At 33.4% G+C, this 27,344-nt stretch overlaps 1 protein-coding gene across 8 annotated transcripts in view; it reads right to left on the reverse strand.

Annotated features, from left to right (window-relative positions):
- MBD5 (methyl-CpG binding domain protein 5) overlaps nt 1–27,344 on the reverse strand; it is a 322,424-nt gene that overhangs the window by 70,855 nt on the left and 224,225 nt on the right. For 2 of the 8 annotated variants that reach the window (XM_081142056.1, XM_081142053.1), the window contains exon 5: nt 20,376–20,483. The exons of 5 other annotated variants lie outside the window; for them this stretch is intronic. The gene's annotated coding sequence lies outside the window, so the exon portion shown is untranslated. Of the gene's footprint in view, nt 1–15,272; nt 15,392–20,375; nt 20,484–27,344 lie in introns of all 8 variants that reach the window. One more of the 8 variants, XM_081142054.1, reaches the window with a different exon arrangement.

The raw sequence follows: 27,344 nt of genomic DNA on the forward strand, positions 1-27,344 counted from the left end.
GGAATCTATAGACAGTGAAATTGGGCTCCCTTTTACATAAAATACCATGAATTTCCAGCCTTTTCCTCTTTAAGTGGACTTAGTAAAAGTAATCTTTGTATCTTAATCTTCAGAGACTAAAATTACATGTTAATTCAAACATACGTGTACTGAGTACCTATTACATATTTAGGTGCTCAAAAACAAGTAATACATGGAATGTTCCCTCAAAACCCATGCAGTAACTTTTGGAAACCACTTGGGAGCTTCACTTAAGTGGCATGAAATGATCAAGTTATTAGAAAGAAGAAGATTATATTTATTTTTGGCAATCTACACAAGCTGACTATCTAAAGGCCTGACTTAGGCATGATTTTTAACACATAACATAGAGGTGTCCAATTACTTCAATTAAATACTGTGTTTCTATGCTCATTAACATAGATTTTAATATTTTATAACAAAAAAGGCTAGAATACTACATATAAACCTTTATAGAAGTATTTGAATTTGTGTCTTTATTTTAATTATGTGAATGTCCTTAGAATTCTTCAGCTTCTAATTCCTTTTTCCTTGATGACTTAAAATGCTTAAAAAATGTTTTTTTGTATCAAGAATGAAAATATAATTGATCTTGATATGAACATTGATCACATCAATGTGTTACATTTGAGTTTCCAGAATACTCAGCATGGCAGGAGTTCTTCGGAATCTGGAATAACTTGGAGGTTAAAACCTAAAGTTGGCTTAGGAGGCTTTAGGAACATTAGGAGATGAGAGAGTGCAAGCAATTTTATCTGTGTGCAAATCAATCTAATGTTAATGAAAAAATTGCCATGGCAACCTGATACAGAAGCAAAGGTGCTGAATGAAAAGATAAAACTGTTTTAGTTCTAACTATAGGCGACATTTGAAGACTTTACTCTTTATGCAGCCTTTTGTTTCTAACTATCAATTGGGGTATGTTTTAATGTTTTTATTTTTATAATTTTCAAGATGGATACTGATGATTCAGATCAACCAATCATTTAATAAGCCAGTCTCCACTGACCTACAGAGTCAAAGTCTCTGAAACAGGTTACATAACTTCTAAGAGCATATATTGACTCTAGCTCATGGTTAGGCAATATTACTAGCTACTGATTTATTCTTTTTGTCAGAAAGACATCCAAATTAGAACCAGAAAACAGATGTTGACATAAAAGTCATCTATTAAACACAGCAGGCAACTGCAAAATGTAACTACGAATTTTTACATTAAAAACATGAGAAAAAAATAAAAGGAACTTACCAAATTTATAAGAAAATAATCCTGAAACCCTCAAATAAATTTTAAATTTAGATTATGAGGTCATTTCTTACTAGTAATAAACAATGAATAAATCCAAACATGTGACTGCAATGATAATTCTAATGTTTCAAGCAGGAACACTTCACTAGACAACTGCAGTGATAATTTTATATTTTCAGCATGAACCCTTCAACTCACAGTATCATTTTGAAAAAAATAAAGCCAGGATATTATAATACAAGTGCTGTGATTTAACAGTATTATGCGATTAATGCTGAATGATAAATAGATAAAACCCATACTATTTTGTATTTTCAACCTCTGTTTTATATTAGGCATCACCAAATAGCTCACTACTATATACATTCTATTTTTCTAAAAAATTTCCTGGTAGCCTGAATCTACTTCATATATACAAGTTGTATACATATAAAAATTGTATAAAAATTGTACAAAATATCAGAGAGACTGGGAAATTTCATATTATCAAGTCTTCATTAATCTTACAAAATACAAAAAGGCAGCTTGTCATAAGCAATTAAAAATGAAATGATATTCAGCAAAAATACATGTTGTGAGATGATAATGTTCATCTTTTCCATTTGTTTAGCAAAAGATACACAAGAGTAACTGGGTCATGCTTAATCATTATTTCAGTATTTTATACCCTTTGCGACAGCATGAATGGACCTAGAGAACATCATGCTAAGTGAAATAAGCCAGTCAGAGAAAGACAAGCACCATATAATTTCATTTATACATGGAATATAATGAATAAACTGAACTACCAAGCAAAGTAGAGACAAACTCATAGATAGAGAGCAGGCAGACAGCTGGGGTGTGTGCATGTGTGTGTGTGGATGTTGGGGTGATGCAGGGATTGAGGGAAAAAACAGAAGAGAGAACTCGTGGACATGAACAACTGTGGTGATTGTGGGGGCTGAGGGGAATGGGGTGGGGAGGTGGAAGAGGGCATAGAGGGGGTAAATGGTAATGGAAAAATAAATAAATAAAGTAAAAAAATAAAATATCTGTATGTCTTTTTCCCCCTCACTGAACTATTTAACACTATAGTATTAAAGAAAACCTTTCTTCAAAACCCATTTTATTCTAAATTTTATAATTTTTTTTCTAATACAGTTTTATTATTTTATTTCTAATACAGTCACATTTTGGTAATTCTTGTTATAATTCAAATGTTTTCAATATTATTATATTTGTTATAGTGATCTGTGACCAGTGGTCTTTTGATGTTACTATTGTAATTGTTTTCAGGCTCTGTGAACCATAACCATATAAGCCAGTGAACTTAATCAATAACTGTTAAATGTGTTCTGACTGCTCCACCGACCAGCTGCTCCACCATCTCCCCCCACCCAGTACTCCCTATTTCCTGAGACACAACAATATTGAAATTGGCCAATTAATGGCCTCTAAGTGATCTAGTGAAAGGAAGAATCAATTGATATGGCAAAGTGCATTGTTGTATTATTTTAAGAAATTGCCATGGCCACCCCAATCTTTAGCAAGCACCACCTTGATCAGTCAGCAGCCATTAAAGAGGCAAGACCCTCCATAAGCAAAAAGATTAAGGAAAGATTAAGAAGATTAAGGAAAAGACCTTTACTTGGATAAATACTGTAATAAAATGAAATTAAAAGAAAATTAAATTTCAATTTTGTTTATATTTTTTTGATTAAAGAGAATAAGCCTTATGTCAAAATGAAAACATAAATTTGATTAAGAATAAGTAATTTTTATATCTTCTTTAATAAAATATCCATTAAAAAAAAGAATAAATCATAGAGGACTTTGGCTTCCAGCCAAGATGGAATAACAGGGATCAGATTTGCTTTTTTACTCAAAACAACAACAAAACCCCAAAACAGGCAAGAGATATGAAACAATGGTTTTGAAGATACTAGACACCAGGCAATAAAAGACAGTGAATCCTCAGAAACAGGAAACAAAGGAGAAGAGCCCTAGAATTGCTCTAGCTTATTGCTTTGAGGGACTTTCCAGTCTGTGTGCAGTAAGGATGAACCCAGCTGGATGGAGCACAACAGACTAAGTTGAAGAGACACAGCTGCGGAGTCAGGGGAGACCAAGGCAGTGTGAGCTGCAGGACCGCTGTTCTGGTACCAACTAACAAGTTTTAAAAGTAAGACCTGAAAGGATCAAATTGTTATTTCCAAGTCACTTAACTGCATTCCCGAGTAAAGTTGAAAAACATAAAGGAATACAGCATACCCAGAATCCATAAGAAAATACTTACAATGTCTAGCATCAAGTAAAAATTATCAGACATGGAAATAAACATGAAACTAAAACACATAATGAGGAGAAAAATCAATCAATCTTGGATAAACCACCAGGGAATTATGCTGACCCAAAAGGTTACATACTATATGATTCCATTTATTTAACATTTTTGAAATGACAAAATTTTAGAAATGAAATACATTAGTTGTCAAAGGGGTTAGGGATGGGGTAGGGTAGAGTCAAGAGAGAAGTGGGTATGGATATAAAAGAGCAACATGAGAAATTTTTGTGGTGATGCAACTGTACCTTGGCTGTGGTGGTGGATAAATAAACCTACACATGGGAGAGGACTGCATAGAATTAAACACACAGGCACACAAATGAATACAAGTAATATTGGAGAAATCTGAACAAGATCAGTGCTTTGTATCAATATATTCTGGTTATGGTATTTTACTAGTTTTACAAGATGTTACCTTTGGGGGAAATTGGCTAAAAGTTACATACATTTCTCTGTATAATTTCTTACAATTGCATGTGAATTTACAATTAACTCAATAAAAATTTCAATTAAAAAATTACTTGAAACGGATCCAGATAGAGATTTTAGAATTAGCAGATAAAAACAATGACACAGTTATTATAACTATAGTCTATATGTTCAAAAATTTAGAGTGATGTGCAAGATAGGAAAAAAAAGACTCAAATTGAACTTGTAGAGTGAAAATGATAATTTATGAGATAAAAAAATACACTGGATGAGATTAACAACAGCTTAGACACTGCAGAAGAAAAGACCAATGAACTTGAAGACATAGCAATATAAACTATTTAAAATGAAACAGAGAAAGAGGTTGAAAAAAATGAACAGCATATCAGTAATCTGCAGGACAATTCAAGCGAACACTATAAGTATAATCTTGAAGGAGAGAAGAGAGTGAGGACAAAAATTTTTTGAAGAAATAATGGCTGAAATTTTTCCAGATTTGATAACTATAAACCTGGAGATTCAAGAAGCAAAATAACTCTCAAGCACCAAGAGCAAATTTACCCAAAGACACATAAACAAACTGCTCAAACCAGAGATTTTTAAAAAAGCCTTAAAAGCAGCCAGAAAACAAAACACCCAAACATGTTATGTATAGAGTAACAAAATTAAGGATGATTATGAGATTTCTCAATGAAAACAATTCATGTGAGAAGACTGTGAGCTCTCATTTTTAAAGTACTAAAAAATGCCCCCAAACCTGTCAACCTAGAATTTTATATACAGCAAAAATATCTTTCAAAAATGAAAATGATATAAAAACTTTTTTGATACACAAAAGCTGAAAGAATTCATCACTAGCAGATCTGTAGTACAAATAATGTCAAAGAAAGGAATGAAGAGCACCAGAAACAGTAATTATATGGCTAAATATATAAAATATTTTTCTTATATTTACATTTATTTGAAGATAACTGACAATTTAAAATTTTGAAAATGCAGTGGAGAGTTTATAACACATGAAAAAGTAAAATATATAACAACAATACCACAAAAGCCAAAGGCAAGAAATGCAGTACATTAATTGTAAAGTTCAATACTACAAGAGAAATGAAATAATATCACTTGAAGGTAACTGGTGAGAAGTTAAAGATGTATACTAAAAACCCCAAACAACCACTAAAAAACAAAACAAAGAGTTATAGCTAACGAGCCATTAAAGGATATAAAAATAGAATCATCCAAAAGAATATATATATATAGAGAGAAAATAACAAAATACAGATGGGACAAATATGAAATGAGAAACATGGTACAATTAGCAAAATGAATGACTTAAACCTAACCATATTAAACATAAATATTCTAAACACCCCAATTAAAAGGCTGAGGTTGTCATACTTCATAGAAAAAAGCAAAACCCAACTATATGCTGCCTACAAAAATTACACTTTAAATATAATGACATAATAGGTCAAAAATAAAGTTACGGACAAAGATAAATATTCTTAACATTAATTAAAAGAACGCTAAAAGGGGCATTTGTGATAGTCAAAACTTAAAGCAACCCAAATATCCATCACAGGTGAACAAACAGATAAATTGTGGTATATCCATAGAATGGAATATGACCCAGGGAAAAAAAATAATTATTGATTTATGTAAGAGCAAGAATAAATCTCAAAATAATTCTCTTGAGTGGAAGAAGCCAAATAAAAAGAGTATATACTGTATTATTCCACTTACATAAAATTCTAGAAAATGCAAACTAATCTATAGTGATAGAAAACAGATCAGAGGTTGCTTAGGGGACATGGGAAGGGTGTGGGGAGAAAAGGGAGAGAGGAATTAGAAGTGCATATAAGAAAACTTTTGGTGGTTATGGATATGTTCATTATCTTGATTTCACGGTTTCTCATATGCTAAAACATCAAACTGTACTCCTTAATTATGTGTTGTTTACCGTATGTCAACTACACAGCAATAAAACTATTAAAAATAAATAAATTAAAAAAGGATAATTCTTTCTCACAGAAGAATTCCAATCCATACATGCAGAAGGAATGAGGGAGATAGAAAATCACTAAGTAATAATTGTGGCAGGCATGATCCATTAAGGAATGCTAAAAATAGTAGGTGAAGGTTTAAGAAGAGGATGTATGCATAGTATCAGAGTATCATCTTACCAGTATTAATTACAAACGGGGAAAATAAGTTTAAGAGGAGAAACCTGACAGATACCCCCTTAAACATGTGATCGAGGTTAACATCTTCAGTAATAAAATGTATCAACATCATGTGCCACCGGCTCTAATACACCAGGAGGGGTACATCACTTTAAAATATTTGTCCCCCAAATACATAATTTCAATCTAATCAGGTCAAAGCATCAGATACATTCACATTGAATGATATTCAACAAAATGCCTAAACTCAGAATGGCAAGGTCATGAGAGATAGGGAGAGACTAAGCAACTCTAACAGATTGGTGGGAACCAAGGAGACATGAAAACTAAATGTAATGTGGGATCCTGGATTGTATCTTAAAAAGAAAAAGAACATTAATGGAAAAACTGGTGAAGTCAGAATAAAATCTATATAGTTTAGTTAACAGTACTGTACCAATATTAATTTCTCAGTTTTGATCATTGGATTTTGATTATGCAAGGTCTTAACATTAGGAGAGTTTAGTTAAAAGGGTACATGAAAATGCTTCGTTCTCTTTTTTACAACTCTTCTGTAAGTCTAAAATTATTTCAAAATAATAATAAAGAAATAAATGACAAGCTCAGGCAAGTGAAAAAAGAGTAACATATCTCTTACCTGCATGTTGACCTATATGATTACTTGAAATGAGAGAATTTGGAGAATAACTGATTGGATGATGATGGTAATCTCTGAAGAACTATAGAGACTAGAAGAGATGTTGGAAAGCTAGATAATGAAACTGTTACTACTTTTTTTTTAAAAGGAAAAGAATGTGGAGATCTGAAATTATAAATCAGTCTGGATTTAAATCATGCTTGTAAGTCTTGCATGATTTCTGAAGGAATTAATAAACAGCCTTACACATGTTTAGAAAGAAAGCCAATGGTAACTATGAGCTAGTTTGGCTTCACCAAGAACAAGTCATGTCAGACTAACCTTAATCATTTTCTGAAAGTGTTGCTTGCTTGGCATATCTGAAAAATGTTCTAGACTTAGTACATTTGATTTCAAGGAGATATTTGGCAAAATCATTGGAAATCGTGACCAGATGGTAAAATAAGAGCGAGATGATATTTCAAAACTTGTATATATTCAGGATTAACTATTTACAGATTTATGACTCAATGTCCAAGGTCAATCTCCTATTAGAGAGACTTCTCTATTGGCCGATCAAAAGGCTTTTACTGCAATCCTATCCAAATAAACATTTTCCATTAACCAGGATGAAGATACAATGAATTGGAATAATGGTTGATGGTTACAGAACAGAATTACGATCCAAATATCTTTGAATGGATTTTTAAAAAATCACCTTAAAAATAAGATTAAATGAAAACTGGAGGAGATATAATTTATAGTATAGGATATAAAGAAGACATTTTGGGGCTAACTCAAATTCAGTAAGTTTTGTTGTACAATATAGTTGGTAGAAGGGCTAATAGGATCATACTTACCAGAGTGATATTCAGTGTATTTTAGAATAAGAAATTCTTCTGATAAACTTCCTATTTCATTTATCAAATTTCTTTAAGTCATACAAAAAAATGAGAATAAACAAATCTTCATGATAGATGTAATTTCCAAATGTCTTTCAAACAAGAATCTTTCTTGGAAAAAAATCATCCTGCCCAGATAGAATGATTGTGTCTTTGGTGCTAACCTTACTTCAACTAGACCAGTTCCACTTTATTTTATGTATTAGGGCTACATCTGAGATTTCATTAGATAAAAGCTTTCTAAATTTATAAATAAAACACCCCCCCAAATAGCAATGATCTTTTAAAATGTGAGGATTAGAAGACAGAAGTCTAGGGGAGATAGGATACGCATTTGTGAGTTAACCAGAGAATAATAAAGCCAAATATAATCAAGTAGGCCATACAATCAGTTTGTTAGGGATTGGTAACCTTTGCTAAATAGTTTGCCTCAGTATCAGTCCTTTTCCATTTCACTCATTTTTATTTCATAGAGAGATACTGAGGTCCTGAACTAGGATTTTAAGAGTGAGAGTAGAGAGAAGGAATATAATTGCATATTATTTGAGATATGAAAGAATCAAGTCTTTGTAATATATGGATATGTGGGACTTGAGGATTACAGAAGGAGTTTTGAAAATGGATGGCATATCATTTTTATTCACATGCTATACCAGTCATGGCCTGGCAGAAAACAAGACAATATACCCAAATTGGGTAATTTGTGGAAATCTTTAAGATTTAGAAGAACTGACAAGGGATAGTATATGACCTCAGGGCTGGCAATACTGGGGATCCACTATCATCCCAAAACCAGGAGAGAGCAGTTTCTGGAATTGAGGAGAGGGTTGACAAGAGTTGTGTCCTTCGGTACAGGGATGCAGCTAACCCGTGGCAACCCCTGTAATATCTTAATATCACTGTCCCTCCACTTTCTGATCTGTGACTGCCTCCTAGAAAACCCAACCAGAGACAGAGGGCAAGAAAGTTCTTGATGTAGTCCTAAAGGTGACTGCACAAAAAACAGAGTGTAGAACAAGCAGGGTGCCAGTCCTAACTGATTGACAGGGTTGCCTGAAACAGCATGTAGACAAGGTTCTGTGATGCCATTCAACCTCATTAAGACAGACAACCATGAGAGGCACATGCCTATTATGAGACAGGGATGAGATGAGGCAGTGTCAGCATGCATGCTCATGAGTCCTACGTCTGTAATGAGTATAGGATGGAGGAATGGTGGCATGTCTGTCATATGTTTTCCATACTTCTACTTTGCCTGAATGGTAAATGGCTATACCAACAAATGAAATAGGAATACGAGAGGAACAAATCTGAAGCAGGGATGACGAATTCAGTTTAGGATATGTGGACTTTAATAAGCCCAAAGATTACCCATGGATATATAAACCTGAAGTTCTGTGGGGAAGTCTAGACTGAAAATGGGGAGTTTTGGAATCAATAGTCGATATGTAATCGTTGAAACCACAAAAGTGGAGAGAATACAGAGTAAAAAGAATAGTGGTTACATACAAAACCTGGGGAATATCAACATTTCAGGTGGGGGCCACAGAAAAAGCCCATACAAAAAAGCAAGGACAGTCAGGAGGTTACAAGCAGCACCATGGAACTGTAGATTCATAGAGCCCAAGGGAGTTGAGTATCTGTAGAAGAAAGTTGCCATGAATGTCAAATGTTGAATAAAGGGCAGTAAAATAAGGACTAGCAGCTTAACACTGGATATGACAGTTAGATCACTAGTGCCCTTGGTGAGAGCAGTTCAGGAATATAATAAAAGATGAAGCCAAATTTCAATGGGATGAGAGTTAATGAGAGAGGGATGTGAACACAGCAAACATTATTCTTTTGAGCCCAATCAATGAGGTGAAAAGGAGAATGGAATTGATGAGAGCTAGATGAGAACAGGATCAAAGAGGCCTTTTTTTAAAGAGTGACAAAACAAAGTGAAAGTATGAGCAGAAGGAACTAATGAAGTGAAAATGAATATATAAGAATGAGAGGACTATTAGAGATGGCTAGAGCCTGTGCTACCAATATACATGTCCCTGAAGGAAAATGTCTCGCCCACAGCACTGGCCACCATTGTACAAGCTATTTGGTGTAATTCCTCAGCCCTCAATACAGGTGACTGACTAATGGTAGCCATATAGACTGGTTAATGACTTGTTACCCATTATGGTAAGATGAGTTGAGCCAATTGGAGTATCTTTGTTAGGAGTATAAACTATGACATATGCAAATAATTGGCTGGTTAGCAGTGGAAATTCAGTCTAAAGGGTAGTGCTACAAAAAGAAAGACTAGGGCAGCAGTAATAAGCCATATTATAGATGAAGTTAGACAAGATAAAAACCATGACTAGCTGAAGAAAACATCTATAACATAGATCACAAGGAAGCTAGTTTTGAGAGAAACAAGACAGAGATGTGCAGAGAGGCAGAGGCTCCAAGAAAGACCATGTCCCTCTGAAGAAGGCAGGAAAGGGGGGGACAAATACTGCCTTGGTATCTGATAGTTTCTTGGTCCACTGGTATCCTTATACTAACTCCCACTTTCTCTTACCATGAATGTGTTTCTATTCCTCACACTCCAAACTCCAACCCTACGAGAAAGACTAAAAGCAAAGACATGGAGGAGATAGGAAAGAAAAAGTCAAAGTGGAAAGAGTTGGCCTTGAACAGGAAAGGAAAATCCAGTCCTCAGTGATCTTAGGAAAGAAGTAAGACAGGTGTTGATGCAGGAGTTGGAAAGAAGGTCATAACGCAAATACATTTATTAAGAAAAAAAAAAAAAAGTTAAAATTAAGTGAGTTAAGTGTCCAACTAAATAAGTTGGAAAAGAAGCCACAGAGTAAGCCCAAAGAAACAAGGAAGGAAGGAAATAATAAGTATTGGGGCAGGTGATACACAGATATATCAACAACCACCACAGTAACAAAAACAAGAAGGAAGAATAGCAAACTAAAAAACACATGAATATTTGAAAAGACTAATGAGCAGACATCAGGCAGGACTGAAAAAAGACAAAAGAGAGAATGCTTAGAAGCACTGGTTTATAATGCTTAGGAACCAAAGAAATCAGCAGTTTACTGTTTTTATTTTGGGGTACACAATCTGTTTCTCATATGCCTTCAAGATCTATTCCCTGCCTAATCTGTGAAGATGACAAAAGGCTAGAGATGTCTTTGGAAAAGGGAGATGTCAATCACAGACCTTGAGGCTTTTCTGTTTTGTTATTTTAACTAGTTAGGGGAACAGAGAAGTCTGGGTGATATACTGTTTACTTTCCTTAGTGTCAGACTTTTGACTCTGGAGGTGATTTATTTCTTTATATTAGTATCATAGGGGTTGAAGAAGAGATTCTAAAACCTACAGAAAACAGACTAGGTGGATATAAATTTAAAAGATTAGATAGGAATAATTTCCCACAGGACTGCCATACTTCTCAATTCTCTAAATTATGTGGGTAGTTTCTTTCTCCTTTATTCAGAAACTCTCACAGGAGTGAGAGCTGAATATTTTGTTAGAAGGCCTTTATCTTTAGTTCCCTTTGTCGGTAAATAACAAAACACACACACACACACACACTCACACACACATATATATAGAAAGGCCTGTGGCCTATAATGTTTCTAGAACTAACCAAATCTCAGTAATGCAGACCTAAAAGAAATATGCTGTAACTCCCAGTAGAGAATCACAGGTTATATTTAGGAGGTTGAAGGGCTGTGAATTCTTTCAAACTTAGTTTTAAACTGCTCAAATTTGCAATTACATTGAAAAAAAGAATGAAACTGAATCTTTCATTCTAACCATCTAAGTAAATATTGGACTAAAATATTTCTTTAAATAAATCAAGAGAAAATAATTACTAAATTCAAGTAACAAAGCATGGGACAGACTTCACAAATGCCGTCTATATTCCAGGCCTGGCAAACAAACACAGGCCATTTAGCCGAGCCTGAGCTGAGGCCAGGTCTCCTTGGTTTAAAGCTGCTGTTTGATTTAAACCCAGGTATAAAAGAACCGTAACACAGGTAAGCAGTAATTTGGAGGATGAACCACACCTAAAAAGGAAGAGCTCAAAGCTCTTTCAGCACTCAGGCTCTAGTGTACATTGGGGTTCTTGAATTGCTTAGAATCAGCAGAGTTGCCCTAGCCAGTCTGGCTCAATGGTTAGAGCATCGACCAGCAGAACGAAGGGTCCACAACCAATCAATGTGTCATCAACGTTTCTCTCTCTCTCCCTTTCCCTTTCCCTCTCCCTTTCCCTCTCCCCCCCCCACCTTCCTCCCTCCCTCTCCCTTCTACTCTCTCTGAAAAACAATGGAAAAATATCCCCAGGTGGGAATTAAATAATCAGCAGTGTTCACATGCAGATGCCCAGGCCGGACTAATGATATTAAGATTGAGAAGCCAGAGGGTAGAATTTAGGCATTGGTATTTTTAAGAAGCATCTCAGGTAGTTTTGATAGAAGTGGAAGTCTAGGTACAACATATTGAAAAGGCACTGGTCTATAATACGAAAAAGAAATAGAATCGTTGGCAGTTCCCCAGTTGATTTTGTTAAAAACGAATCAAGCCCCCATAACAAATATTTGGAATTTGGATTCGTGCTATGTTACTGTGCAGTGTCTACACTGCTCTCATTATAGTAACAGCCATGGCAGTAATGAAATGTGGTATCATGTCTTCCAGAAAACCCATTTTAATATGAACTTTATATTATTAGAAATATAGACATCTACAATAAGTAGCACCACGCATATTCAGAAAAAAGCAATGAAGTAATTTCTACTTTGTGAGAACAAAGTACAACAGTAATTTACATAATGTAGCATATCAGACTGAGGGGAGCTATAGCGAAAAATTATTAAATGTTTCATTTGTTTTTCAATAATTCAATACAAGTCAGAGAGAACAGAAAAACAAATGGATACATATAAAGGTCAACAGAAATATTATTTTATAGACTACATGTTGTATATCTATATCCCTTGAGGAACAAATGCAAAACCTAAGAAAAATGAATATTAACTTATCTGTCTTCAGAACAATGATTTCTAAATATATATTTGTTTTTATCTGACAACTTTATCAATATACCTATTAGCTTTCAGGCTATTAAGCTTTCACAAGATGCAGAATAATTGAAGAAATATGTCTATTGTAAATATATCTGGAAGCTTCCATTAATTCTTACTTGAATCCTTTCTAAAATCAGGCAGATGAACATATCAGACAGGAATGCTGTCTGCTGATAAGAAACCCATTCTTTGTTTTAGGTGACCGCCCAAAGAACATTACTTGTAAAATATACGACGTCAAAAGAAAATCATTCTAGAGTGAAAAATTACTTTCATGCAGGAAAAAAAGATTTAAATAGTATAAATTACATTAAATCATCTGGATATCTGCTAGGATTTTTCTCATATTCAATGTAGAGAAATATTAATTCATGGAGTCATTCGGTCTGAACAAAGCAAGAAGGTGCAAAAATATAGCTGGGCTGCAAATTAAACTGGTAAATTATTTTTTGTTTTGTATGCTAAAATATACATTCCTGTGATGAAACTATTTTTAGGTATGGATTTTTTCCTATTAAGTACTGTTCTTTAACATTGTTTTCTGAAACATCTAAAAAATAATCAACATTTCTCTAAGCTCTTTATGGAAGATAAAAAAAAATACTTTGAAATATAACTCAAGAGTAAGATGAAGTAAAATATTCAGAAATCTCAGGTTTTCTTCTCTGGTCTCTTCCATTATTAGGCTTATTAAAGAGTTCTGGGAGTTTCAATTTCCTGGCTTGAATTACAGTCTTTACAGATTTATGTATAGTGATTTGCAAATATGCCTGTTAAAGCATGTAACCATTCCAATCCTTTGCAGGACCTTTTCATTGCTTTTCTAGAGAAATATGAAACAATTTCAAAAGCGGTTACTATCAAGAACTTCTGAACACCAAGACGTGTGAGGTGTACGTTCTATTTAAAATTTTCAATTAAAAATTGTTCTGGATGGAACTGAATTTTCCTAAAATTCATTTGTTGAAGTCTTAAGCCCCCAATATGACTGTATTTAGAGATAGGGCCTTTAAGAAGATAATTAAGGTTAAATGAGTCCATAAAGCTGGGGTGTAATCCAACAGACTGGTGTCCTTATAAGAAGAGGAAGAGGCAACAGGGGTGGGAGGTCACAGAAGAGGCCAGGTGAGGACACAGCAGGAAGGCAGCTATCTATCTGCAAGTCAAGGACAGAAGCATCAGGATAAACCAAACCTTCCAATACCCTGAGCTTGAACTTTTAGCCTCTAGAACTGTGAGAAAAGAAATATCTATTGTTTAAGCCATCCAGTCTGTGGTAGTTTATTACGGCAGCCCTAAAATAGCAATATAATTATATGAGGTAAATAATAAGTTTATAACATGTATGTGAGTTATAAAGCATAATAAAATAAATACCCACACAATTTCTCTAAACTCAAAGTCCCTGCCCAAGAGGGAATCATTATTCTAAATTTTGTATTCATCATTCTTTTGTTTTAGAAAAAAAGTTATATCACATGCTTAGGCAGTATCTCAAAACAATATATTTTGTTCAGTTGGTCAAACTGTCTACCCCTCTGCCAATACTACTATACTTTCTTAAATTCTACAGCTTTGTAACAAACCTTATTATCTGACACAGCAAATTCAATTCTTCTTTAGGACTCTGTTGGCTATTCTAGGCTCCTTGCTTTTCCATGTAAAATTTAGACCCAAGTAGAATTCCCCAAAAACCCTATTGGGGTTTTTCACTGGAATCACATCACTCTATGAATCAGTTTGGGAAAAACTGACATCTTGATTATACTGAATCTATTACGTTAGCGCAACTTTCCATTTAGGTCATTAATGTTGTTCAGTAAAGTTTATAGTTTTCCCATAGAGATCTTGCACACTTTTGTTCTTTTTATTTCTACGTACTTTATGTCTCTGTGGCTGTAGTGAATAGTATCTCTTCTAACATTTGTTTATGTTAGAAATGCAACTTATTTTTGTTTAAACTCATATTATTTCTAATAGTTTACTGGTAAATTGAGTTTTCCATGCAGACAATCATGTCATCTATAAATGAAGGCAGTTTTATCTTTCCTTTCAAATGCTTATACAGTTGTCTCCTGGATTAGGGGTCCGGGGGTGGGAGGGCTGGTTCCAGGAACCCCAGTGGACACCAAAATCCCAGGATGCTCACTCAAGGCCCTTATATAACATGGTGTAGTATTTGCATATTACCTACGTAATCCTCCTTTATCCTTTAAATTATCTCTAAATTATTTATAATGCTTAGTACGATGTAAATGCTGTGTAAATAGCTGTTATCTTGTATTGTTTAGGAAATAATGACAAAAAAAGTCTGTGCAAGTTAAGTACAGACACAACCATCATAGGCCTCACTACCCAGTACAGGCATGCCTCCTTTCACTGCGCTCTGCTTTACTGCATGCCACAGATGTTGCATTTTTTACATATTGAACGCAAGACCCTCCACCAGCAAAAAGATTAGGACTCACTTTATTGTGGTGGTCGGGAACCAAACCCGTAGTATCTTTGAGGTACGCCTACACATCAGCGACAAGGATCCTCTTTGCTTTACACTCTTTCAGCATAGGAAGGGTTTCATAGGAATGCCCTACTTTCAGATAGTGGGGAAATCTGTATTTCCTTTTGGTTCATGATTTAGTCAAAGGTCTTTAAAAAAATTTCCAAATGTATAACCATTTAAAAATTTATACTTTTGCTGTTCACTTTTATTCGTATGTCAGAGGATATGGTCTATAAGACAGTTATCTGAATTATTGACACTTTGTGGTAAAATGTAGTCTACTTTTATAAACAGTTAATCACTTGAGAATTCATGTGCTCTAATTGTTGGTTGTATAGTTCTATACAGACAAATGTATGTTAAAATTTATTATGATATCGAATTGATCAATTTCTTTTTAAAATTTTATTAAATTTTAACATTTTAGTTTATTTTGAGGCTATGTTACTAGGGGTATAGAGGCTTAATATTTATATATCTTTCTAGTGAATTGAATTGTTCATTGTATGCAGTGATTCTTCTGATTGCTATCATGCTTATTACAATAAAATTGATGTCCCAGCTTTTTACTGTTTGATGTCTGCCAAGCATAACTTTTTACTATCCTTTCATTTTCAATCTTTTCATGTCTTATCCTTTTGCTTTCTATTTGTTCCACTTTCTATGTCTAAAAAAATGTCTCTTTTTGCCTTAAAATATTGACTGGTATAGTTTTTATTTATTGGAAACTTATTCTGTTTTCTCCTTTCTTTGGGATTGGACATCATACTCTCCTTTTATACTTTTTTAGTGGGTTACCTTAGAAATTTTACTATGCATACAAATAATCCCTGTTGTATCTCTCCCCAGGCTTTCATGCTGCTGTTGTCTAATATATTTTTATCATGTTTTTTAACCCCTGAAACTTTAAATAATAATATTTATAATTATGAGTAGTAATAGTTTTGTTTGTTTGTTTGTTTTTACTTTAATTTGACACTTTTTAAACACTCATCATTGCCTCTAGCATTTCATATTTTCTTTGGGAATTATTTTTCTTTTATATTATCATTTTACCAATTTATTTTTCTTAATCATTTTCTTTTAGAATTTCCTTTAGTTTGTATCTGATGTTGATAAACTCTCTGTTTTTGGTCATCTATCTTTTTTACACTCTTGGCTTGAAAGAAAGTTCTGCTAGGTACCCAATTTTAGATTGACAAGTGTTTTCTCTCAACATTTAAAAAATATTCCACTGATTTCTAGTTTTCATTGTTATTAAAAGGTTTGTTGCCCATTTTATTGCTTCTTCTCAGGTGATGTGTTTTTCACCCGTAAAGCTGCTTTTAGTATCTTTCCTTGACTTTGATACCATGAAGTTTTACCACATGATCTCAAGGCCTGAATTTCTTTTTATTCCCCTTGCTTGTTATTTATTGTGCGTCTGCTATCTCTAGAACCCTGTTCTTCACCATTTTGAAAAATTATCAGTTATTAGCTCTTCAGTTATTATCTATCCTTCATTTACTCTATGTTCTCTGTGGTAGTCTTTGATTAGCCTCAGAATTTCACATTTTAGCCTAAAAATCTCTACATTTTTCATGTTTTTCAGGTATTTGTTTTCTCTGCTGTATTCTGTAATTTTAAAAATCTCTTCCGATCCATCAACTTTCTCTTCAGCTGAGTCCAAACTGGTATATGACTTACCCTGCTCCAACTGCTTCCCTGTTTGCTCTTAAATACTTCATTCCCACTCTTCTATACTCTACCTTGTATTATATGAGGTGAGGAGTTTGTAAATCCTGCCTCTCTTAACAAGTTTTCTATTAAATTCTTCCAAAAAGAGGCACTAGTGGAAGAGTATAAGGAAGAGTTGTTTTTCAAACAGTGGGGATAAGGTTATTCCAGAACTCAGAAGTTTGGGAAGAGGCAGTAGCTTTTTGGTCATTCCAGCTGTGGTTGAATTGACACTACTCGAGTGAATCCAAAAGTGACCACAACAGCCTGTCAGTGGGTTTACGCTTAAAGGCTCCAACCAAGGAGGGTTAGCAGCTTCTGAGCTCTATATATGACTCCCTTTCCCTTTTTATTTTGCTTGGTCAGGTATCCTCTATTTGCTTCTTTGGTACTTTCTAATAACCTGTGTAAACAATTCCTTGTATTAAACTGTCTCTGACTAAACAATTAGAATACTTTCCATTTTTCTGTCCAGATACTACTACAGCTATCCATTAAGGATTTTTTTTTTTCCATTTCAACAATTGTATTTTCCACTTTCATAAGTTCAATTCTGCCAGACTACTTTTTAAAACATTTCAGATTTGCTTTTATATATTTTATATCAGCTAATTCAATGTGTGTAGTCCTTAGGAGTTCTAAATCTTAATTTGTCACTTCTACTAACTCTCACTCATGGCAGTTTATTTCCTTATGTGTCTGCCAGATTTTAATCATGAAGTTGACATAATCTGTGAACAAAACAGGAGAAAAATAAGCCATTAGGAGGCCTTAAGTGAGAATTATTTCTTCCAGCTTCTCCATTTTGCTGTTGGCCTGTAGCTTTCTTTCTAGGTTAAGCGCTATTATTTTCATTTGCCAGTAAGTCAACTTCACTTGTCTTGCATGTTTACTGCTCATGCTCCAGTTCAGATCAAGATTTTTTTCTTTCCATGCTTGTTAAAATTTCACTCCTACTTGAGCAATGAAACAACATTACTTTTTATGCAGGACTTGGTACTTTTGTATTAAGACAGCCTTTAAGAGTAATCTGTTATACTATTAGAGAAATGAATGTCTTTATACTGTTTTCTACTTATTCCACCTCTGTGCTATTAGGATATTTTCAAAGTAGTATTTTTATAATAAAATTCTACTTTCTAAAAAAATTTTAATATAGTAATGCAGACTTTAGCAAGACTGTATTACATCATCTTTCTTTCCAATCAAATCCTTTAATTTTAACACTAAATAATAAAGTATAAGTATCAATTTCTTATGTTTATCAATATTGTTTTATATGATAAACCTCAATCTATCAAAATTCTTTTCACTTGGTACAATAATAGGTAATATTTAAATCTCACTAATATTAAAAACAGTAAGATGAAAGCCACAAAAATGTTGTTACTTTCCAAACAGGTGAATGGATAGCTAATAACTATGTGTTTGTAATTACCTAATCACAAATTTGTAAATAAATATTTTTCCTATGTATATTAATAAAATAAACATAAGTTATACCAAATTTAAGTCAATTTTAATTAGAATAATGGACACTTTGAGGATACATTAAGATAAAGCTAGTCAAAATGAATAAATAAAAATGCATTGATTAGAATTAGTGAGTTATTTCAAGACAGAATAAGATACATATTTCTCTATTTTAATAATAGAAGAAAATTTAAGTATTTCTGGTAAGGAAAAAATGTTCTTTCTAACACATCTGATGAGCTATTTATGACATAGTATAAAAACTGACTACCTTGATAAAAAGCTGAATTATTTATTCTACCTAAAAGCCATACAGAAAGAAATTTAATCATGCCCTCATACTTGCAAAGCTATAACTTATTAAGCAGTAAAAGAAATGCTCCAAATAAGGAAATTAGATGTTACTCTTCAATTTTGGAAAGGCATGCTTCTAAACTCTTAAATCAGATTAGCAATTTTGGAGGTTAATTTTAAAAAGTAGTAATATAAATCAGGTCAACTCTGAAATTTGTCAGGAAACCAAATGTCATTAAACTGATTTTTTTTACTACTTTATCTTTGCTTAGAATAGTTAATATATAAAATCATCTTACTCGCATAAACCATCATTTTTAAAGGAGTGAATATATATACATATATATTTATATATAAATGAATACTGCAGAATGCATTAAAAGAAAAAGGCAATTTATTTGGCTTATCTATAGTTTCTTGCATATGCTCTGAATTACTAAAGGAAAGTTTTTAAAAGAGGGCTTCCAGGCTCAATCCCAAATCTTAACTACAACATAATGACTAATTTCTGCACTTTGGGAACATCTTTTCAAGTAAATTTAATGTAATGACAAAATGATAACCTTAAGCAATATATACTAACTCAATTCACCAAATTTTTGAAGCACAAAGTTTAAATTCAAAGTCTGAACTAACTTTCCTTTTCCTTCCTTTCTTCTTATAGGTACCCACTGTCAAGACTATCCTTGAAGAAGGGAAAGGATATAGAATATTTATTTATATTGTACAGAATGGGCAGAAGACGAAGCAAAAAGGAAGTATTAGAGGAAGCAAGGAATTCCTGGAGGTCTACACAGAAGAGACAACTTTTCAATCTCCTTTTTAGATTTACATAATCTTACATTTTGATAAAAAGAATTTAGGGGAAGCAGTGAGAGACATACAATTATAATATCAATGGTCATATTATAAGAAACAGAGAAAGTAGTCAAAGGTGGCCATCTACTTATTTGCATAAGTTGTCCACTAAGCAAAGACATAGTTTCATCTTAGTGACTCTCAACAGGCAATGATTTTGGAATCCAGGGAACATCTGTCAATGTCTGAAGACAATTTTGATGATCATTGGGTGTGTCTGTGTGTGTGTGTGCACACTATTGGCATCTAGTGGGTAGAACCCAAAGATGCTGCTAAACACCCTGCAATGCACAAGATAGCTCCTTCAACAAAGAATTTTCCATTCCCAAATGTCATTAGGGCTGCGGGTGAGAAACCTGCCTTACAACTACAGATGTGCTCTTCTCTCGCAGTTCAAGCATGAATGGTGGTTAGAGGAGCTCACATTTGGTAGAAGTGATTCACAAAGAAAATAGTTTGTATGCTTACCGAAGGCAAAAATTAGGATAAATTATCCAGAAAAAGACAATACCCTGTGTATGATTCTAGAAAATTTAAATGTTGCAGTGAAAATTTAAGATAAAAGTTAATCTAGTTCACTGTTACGTGTGGACATCAATCACCTGTGCCTACCACAAAATTTTGAACAACTTCCTTTTATTTGTTAATTTTCTACAATATGATCCCAATCTTCTTAAGGCAAAAATCAGAAAACTAGCATTTTCAGACTATCTTACAGCAAGGCAAGTACCTTAGGTCCTAGCAGTCAAATTCAGAGTGTGATCTGATATCAGAAGCAAGCAACCTGAGGAGGTGACTCTTCTAGGAGAACTTGATTTGTTGGTGGAGACATCAGGTTCTATGGAGATGATAGAGGTGTTCAGACCGAGGCAACATAAGTTCTGGCTGCCAGTGGAAGTGGTGTTTTGCTAGAGGATCTCGTGGAATATGCTTGCACAATGTTATTGACTAGGTAACTTCAGATTTGACTCTCTGGTCCTGCAGGAGTCTGTTAGCTACCTAATTAATGTGTTTTAACATAATCTCTTTTATTGTTAAACTGACAGAGAGAATTATGTTATTTGTAATAAAGAATCTCAACTGATACATAATGTATGATTTAAAAATATTTCTTCCTTAAATTCTTTTGTTACTAAAGAATCAGCAATAGGCCTGAGACATGCTAATAAACCATGGTGTCTGGATCTGATACTTAGAGGATTTTCATTAAATAACATGTATTATTAATGAAAGAATGCTAAAATAAACAAAAGTCCAAGGCTGTGACATTCAGGGTCAATATTCAACAAAACATTTGTACATAGCAGGCAGTAAATAATGTTAGCTAAGAGGTTAACTTTAATTCAAAATAAAATCACTAAATTAGAACAGGGATCAAGTATTTAAAGTAGTACTGTTTTCTAATGTTCAGTAAAAAGAAAGCACATCTACAAGTAAAAAAATGCTTTAAAATATAGGTATAGTTGTATGTATGCGCAGCAGAAAGAAAACTAGACATGGCAATAAAAGAGGACAGTATAAATCTATATTATTATTTTGCATCTGCTGTACCAGTTTGCGCATCTGCCTGAGCGAGCATCTTCCTCAGTATCCTATAGTCCTGAGAGGATGTGCTCTGTCCTTCACATCTCAACCCCAGGGAAAGGGAACAGACTGGTCGCCTTTAGCTCTCCTACTAGGGCAAAACCAATAGAAGGCCAGTAGGAGCTAGGCCTTTATTTTCTTCTCTTCAATGTCACTTTAAACTTTAGGTTAGCCCGGCTGGGTGTGGCTCAGCGGTTGAGCATCGACCTAGGATCCAGGGGATCGGGGTTCGACTCCTGGTCAGGGCACATGCCCAGGTTGAGGGCTCGATCCCCAGTTGGGGGCGGCCAGGAGGCAGCCGATCAATGACTCTCTCATCATTGATGTTTCTATCTCTTTCTCCTTCCTCTCTCTGAAATTAATAAAGATATATTTAAAAAAAAAATTTAAAAAATTTTAGGTTACACTTAGAAAGTGTTCAACAAGCACTTAACTAAATGTTACTTATGGAGATTAAAAATAAGAAAACAGGACACCCTAGAATTTCTTACAAGAAAAGATAATATAACGACTGAAGATTAAGAAATAAATAATGAATATACATTCAGAATGGTTCTACCTTCTATCTCACTGTAATAAAATAATACTTGGATATCTGCATGTTCACACACACACACACACACACACACACACACACAGAATGATGCTTATTTAGTCTGAAACAGGTATTAGGCCTGTGTGCAATGTATATACTAAGTTTTGTGAGAATTCTGGGTGTGGCAAATTGGTATTAGTTACTGTTAAATCAGGTAAGCCTAGATTCAATACTTAAAAGGAAAGCAGTGAAAAAGAGGAGTGTGGAGGAAAGACACAAAGTCAATTATTACATTATGAATAATTCTAATTAGTAAATACTTCAAAAAAAAGATTTGGTCATCAATGACTACTGAAAGTATTTTATTTGGCTTGTGTTTTCATTGAGGATTTTCCCATAAATGTAACTGGTTTTAGAGTCTCAAAAAAGGTGACTTGCATGTAAATAAAGCTTGTCCAATTTTTAATTTAAGCCATCATCAATATTTAAGTAAAGTCAACACCATTAGTTTGTGTTTTTTAATATCTTAAGGGTTCTATTATACTCTGGTCCAGAAAGTCTTATAGTTTATCAATTATTGGAAAGATAATGGATGCATGTATGATAAATAAAAGCAAAGATGGTATTTGTAAAACCCTTCCTTTCAACAATAAATACAAAAGAACACGTTTGTATTTTTCCCTATAGCAGATACAAATCAATAGGAATAATCACTGTGTAAGATCATTACCTGGTTATTCAATACGTACTTCTCACTGCAATGAAATGCTGTCACTGAACCAGAACTATTACATAGCGAATTAACTGAAATCTACCAAAATCGTGAGTGGAGATAAATAAGTGAACAAAATCTTATCAAAGATACTCTCTCTCCCTGCTCCTTGAAAACTCTGAATAGCTAAGCCTATTCAAAAATTAGGACTTCCTGTTTTCCTATTAGGTATTATATAACTAATCTTTCATTTTTCACTAAAGTCTGTTCTTACCAAAGTTAAAGTTTAATTTTGTAGCCATATCAACACAGGGTTCTTTTAAAAATTAAATAAGAGCTACATACAACTAAACTATGTGTTCATTCCAGTATGCAAACAAAAGGTAAGATGTGGGTCTTCATTACACTATAGAAAGCTAATTCGTACAACTGCTCAAAGGCTCAATTACTTTTCCTCAGTTGCCTTGTTAGAAGAGTTGGTGAAAACTATCAACAGAATTATAGAAAATAACTGACTGTGCACCAACCCAGTTTCAAGTACAAGTGACTTTCCATTAAATCTTCTGTATGATGCTTAACTATTAAATTCCTAAAACTTCGTGAGCCCACTATATTTCCTTCCACCTAGTTCACTTCACTTAAACTCATGTTCTCTTTGCTAATCTTTCCCACCTTCTTTTTACCTTTCATTTTAATTTCTGTATCCCCACTTCGTTTTTGTATTTGGAAATATCCCTTTCTGTACAAGGCTGTTTCACCAAAGTCATCTCTCCTGCTTTTCAGAACTATTGCATTGCAGTGCTTTTCCTAGTGGGGAGGGCTCCCTGTGTAATCATGATTTACTGTCCTTTACACACAACAATGAAAATAATGATCCAACAGTTATTAGTAGGCTATGAGTTTGAGTTGGGTTTCTAGTAGTAGAGGATGGATTTTCAATAATGAACCCATGTTGTTCCCCCCAGGCACCTCTGAAAGTCAATGGCATGAGTTGTGTGGCATGAATTGGTGACAAGAACAAAAACAATTATTTTCTTAGGAAGAAAAGCCTCCTCACTATTATTATTTTAGATATCTAATATAGATGACAAGGTTGTATTTGTTGGAATACTTAGCATATCATAGACATTCAATAAACTGTTAATGTTAATAAGACTAATGTTTATCTCTTCAAATACGCTGATTTGCATCACAAAATTCACCTTCTATTTTTCTAGTCTCATCTTTGCTAATCAAAATTCACTGACTTCCATAACTACCCAGTATTGGTTAGGAGTTCGAACTTCATACCTCGATAACACACTGTGCTTATTTTTATCACATTATTATATTGCATTGCTTTGCCATGGTTCAGTTTGCTTGGGGAATATATCTTCTCTGTCTGCAATTTTAAACCAACCACAGTAACTGGCACATATGTAAATGATTTAGGCTGAATGAATGAATGAATAGAAGCCAATGCAGCCTTTTCAACAGGACTTTCAATCACTAACACTGAGTGAATTTATTTTATTGATTTTTAATAGAAAGGTTACTAGATATAAAAGAGTCATAATATTTGTATTATGGGAAAAATTACTGGAAAAATCACTTTCCTATTCCTGATCTCTATGAAGCCATAAGAATTAGGAGGTGACAGAACCAAAAATATCTTTCACAGGAAGTGTAAGATGATGATAAAACCAACTAAAGTAATAGAGGCCTCAACTTAAGATTCTGTGACTTTCCTTCCCATTCTAAATTATGAGTTTCTTACTAAAACATCAGGCATTTTAGAGAAGCTTTAGCAAAATTTTGAAAATCTGAAGTTCTGGAATTAACCTAGTATTTATAGCCTAGCTTCCTAGAATATATTTATTTTTTCTCTATTGGCTGGCTTTTGATATGCTGCAACCTTATCTTATATTCAGATTACAGAAACACAGCAAGAATTAGTTTTTAAAATATGTTACAATAAAATTATGGCTCCAAATCCTGGTGTGAGACAGTTATTCTCTCACTAAAAAATATGAATGAGGAAAAAAGTAGGTCAATACTGGTGCTGAATCCTTTCTTATGTAAATAAGAGGTTCAAGATTTAATTCTACAGTACAATTTTACGTGGTAACATGTAAAATTACATGACCATTTTCTCAGAGAAAGTATATGATCATTAAAAGGGCATAAATATTATTGACATGTATTATTCAATACATTTTTAATGTAAGCTATAAAATTCTTTGGGGGATTAAACATAAAAACTAAGATTAAAAACAATTCATTTGCTGAAATGCTTATACATTTCTATTTCCTTTGAAAGCTATTAAACTTTTCCACACAAAGACAATCCTTCATCTCTCTGATTTTGGTTTAGACCTTTAAATTAAAAAAATTATACTAGGTGATATCTGAATCTATGACAGTCTTTGTCTTTCCATTGTCTATTAAACAGTAAATATCTTTACAAAATTAAACTACAGTACTGTTTAATCCTCTAGATTTACTTTGACTTACCAACTCTTAATGTAAAACAACTAAAAGGTAAGATTTGACTTCAGAACAGAAAACAAATACTAATTTGCATATAAAGACTATATAGCTTAAAAATACAAAGAAGGCAGAATTTCTACTTTGAGAAAGGTAAAGAAAGTAAAAAAAAATTTACTTACTATATGTAAATAGACATATAACAAAAATAGCATATATAATGTAGATATTCATATTGTGTCAAATTTTAAAAAATTATGATGCACTCAAAATATTTAAAATGGAGGATATATTAATAATTATTCCATTTTAAAAATAAAACATACTACAATAATTTACGATACAAAGAATGCATAAAATACTAGGCAATTTCTTAGTACAAAATCTTTTTAAAAACATGTTTCTCAACTTAGTACATACTCTATCACTTTTATAGAGTGGTGGCCATGTTTTATTATAAAATATAGAGGGCAAAAAGGTTCCTGGACAAAGCCTTTGTTACACTTACACTAGTCAGGTGAAGGGGGGGAGGAAGGCTGAGTAATTTGTGGGATGGAGGCTGGGGAGGGAACGAAGGCAGTAATTGTGTGTCTCCTGAAATAGCTGTCTAGTGCCCATCCTCTAAGGGATTCACCTAAAACATTAACACCAGCAATTTGTATGGTACATATACATAAAGAATTCAATATCACTCACAAATAGATTATAGTTTACCTTTTCTTCAGAGAAGGAGATTATTAATCGCCATGTTAATTTGCTTCATAATTGTACCAATTTGGACAAAGACTAAGGGCTACGTTTCTAAGGCTTGGCCCTTTTCCTCATATACCTGGACAATGTGACCCACTCTAGCGCTTTAACTCTTGGTACACTCAAACTTTAAAGAGTATTACAATTTTTAATCTCAGTATAAATTCAAACTTAGAGAAATGTTGCAAGAATAGGATGAGGAACTCTCCAGAAATTTCATCCAGACTCCTCAACTGTTTACAATTTGCCCCATTTGCTTTGCCATCTAAGTAGCTATCAATCTACTTTGTTCTGTGAGAGTAAATTGGAACAGTGTGCCAATTTACCTCTAAAAACTTCAGTGTTTCCTTAGAACATGGACAGTCTGTTATATAACCACAATTACAATTTTAAAATCAAGAGATTTATATATCTAATCCACAGTCCATATTCGATTTTTAAATAATTGTCCCAATAATGCCTTCTGTAATATTTAATACTTTTTATTTAAACCTCTGGGCCAGGATCCAATCTATTATCACATATTAATTTTAGTTGTCAATGTCTCTTCAGTTTCCTTCAAAATGGAACCTTTACTCTTTTTTGTCTTTCTTGATCTTGACATTTTTGAAGAATGCAGGGCAGTTAATTTGGTAAACGTCTCTCATTTTGAGTTTGTCCAGCGTTCGCTCATGACTGGCTCTCAGCTGCACATCTTGGTGGGAATGCTACTGAGATGACACTGTGTCCTTTCCAAGTGTATTATCAGGAGGCACATGAGATGCGAGTTTAACCACTATCAGTGGTAACTTTGATCTGTTTGTTAATGTGACATCCATCAGTTTCTCCACTGTCAAAATACCAGGTTTTCTTTATAATTAATAGGTAATTTGTGGGGAAATACTTTGAAACTATTTTATATAAAATTTTACTCACTAATTTTAGCATCCATGATGACTTTCTAACTCCGTATCCCTTGTTTAGTTGACATTCTAACTAAGAGCTTTCTCTTCTATCTCATTTATTTATTTATTCCTTTATATTGGTAGACTGGTAGATTTTCATTTTAAGTGTGTTATAATTCATTATTATCATTATTTACTTTGATGCTCATATTGCCCCAGATTTGGCCAGTGAGAGTCTCTTCAAGCTGACTCCTACTCCAAATATTTTTTGCAAGTAAATTTTCCTTAAAAAAAAAAAAAAAAAAAAAAGCCCAATTCCACATTTCACTCTACCTGCAAAGAAATAAAACATTCTTCTATTATTTTTGCTTGTATAGCAGAAAGTTACTATAATGTCAAACTCAAACGTGTTCTAGAAGAACACGCCATGACATATGACACTGACAATTACTAAATTAAGTGATGAAAAACAATACTGTTCCTAAAACTATTTCTTTTTTGGCTATAATTTCCTTAGAGTTGTAAGATATGCAATTTTCTGAATTAAAAAATACTATGTGAAAGACTTTAGAGTATTTTACCTAAAAACCATAGAGACTAACACCATATTAACAACTTTAAAAATCTTTAACATTCTACTCTTCATACTCTAAAATCATGCAATTATTTTTAATTAAAAAATATCTACTTAAATGTGAAGTTGTTATAACGCTGCAACCTAAGACATTTTTTCAAATAACACTGGTCCCTCACAAAGCACACAGTTGG

This window comes from Miniopterus schreibersii (assembly GCF_964146895.1).
Source record: "Miniopterus schreibersii genome assembly, chromosome: 7".
Taxonomy (NCBI): domain Eukaryota; kingdom Metazoa; phylum Chordata; class Mammalia; order Chiroptera; family Miniopteridae; genus Miniopterus; species Miniopterus schreibersii.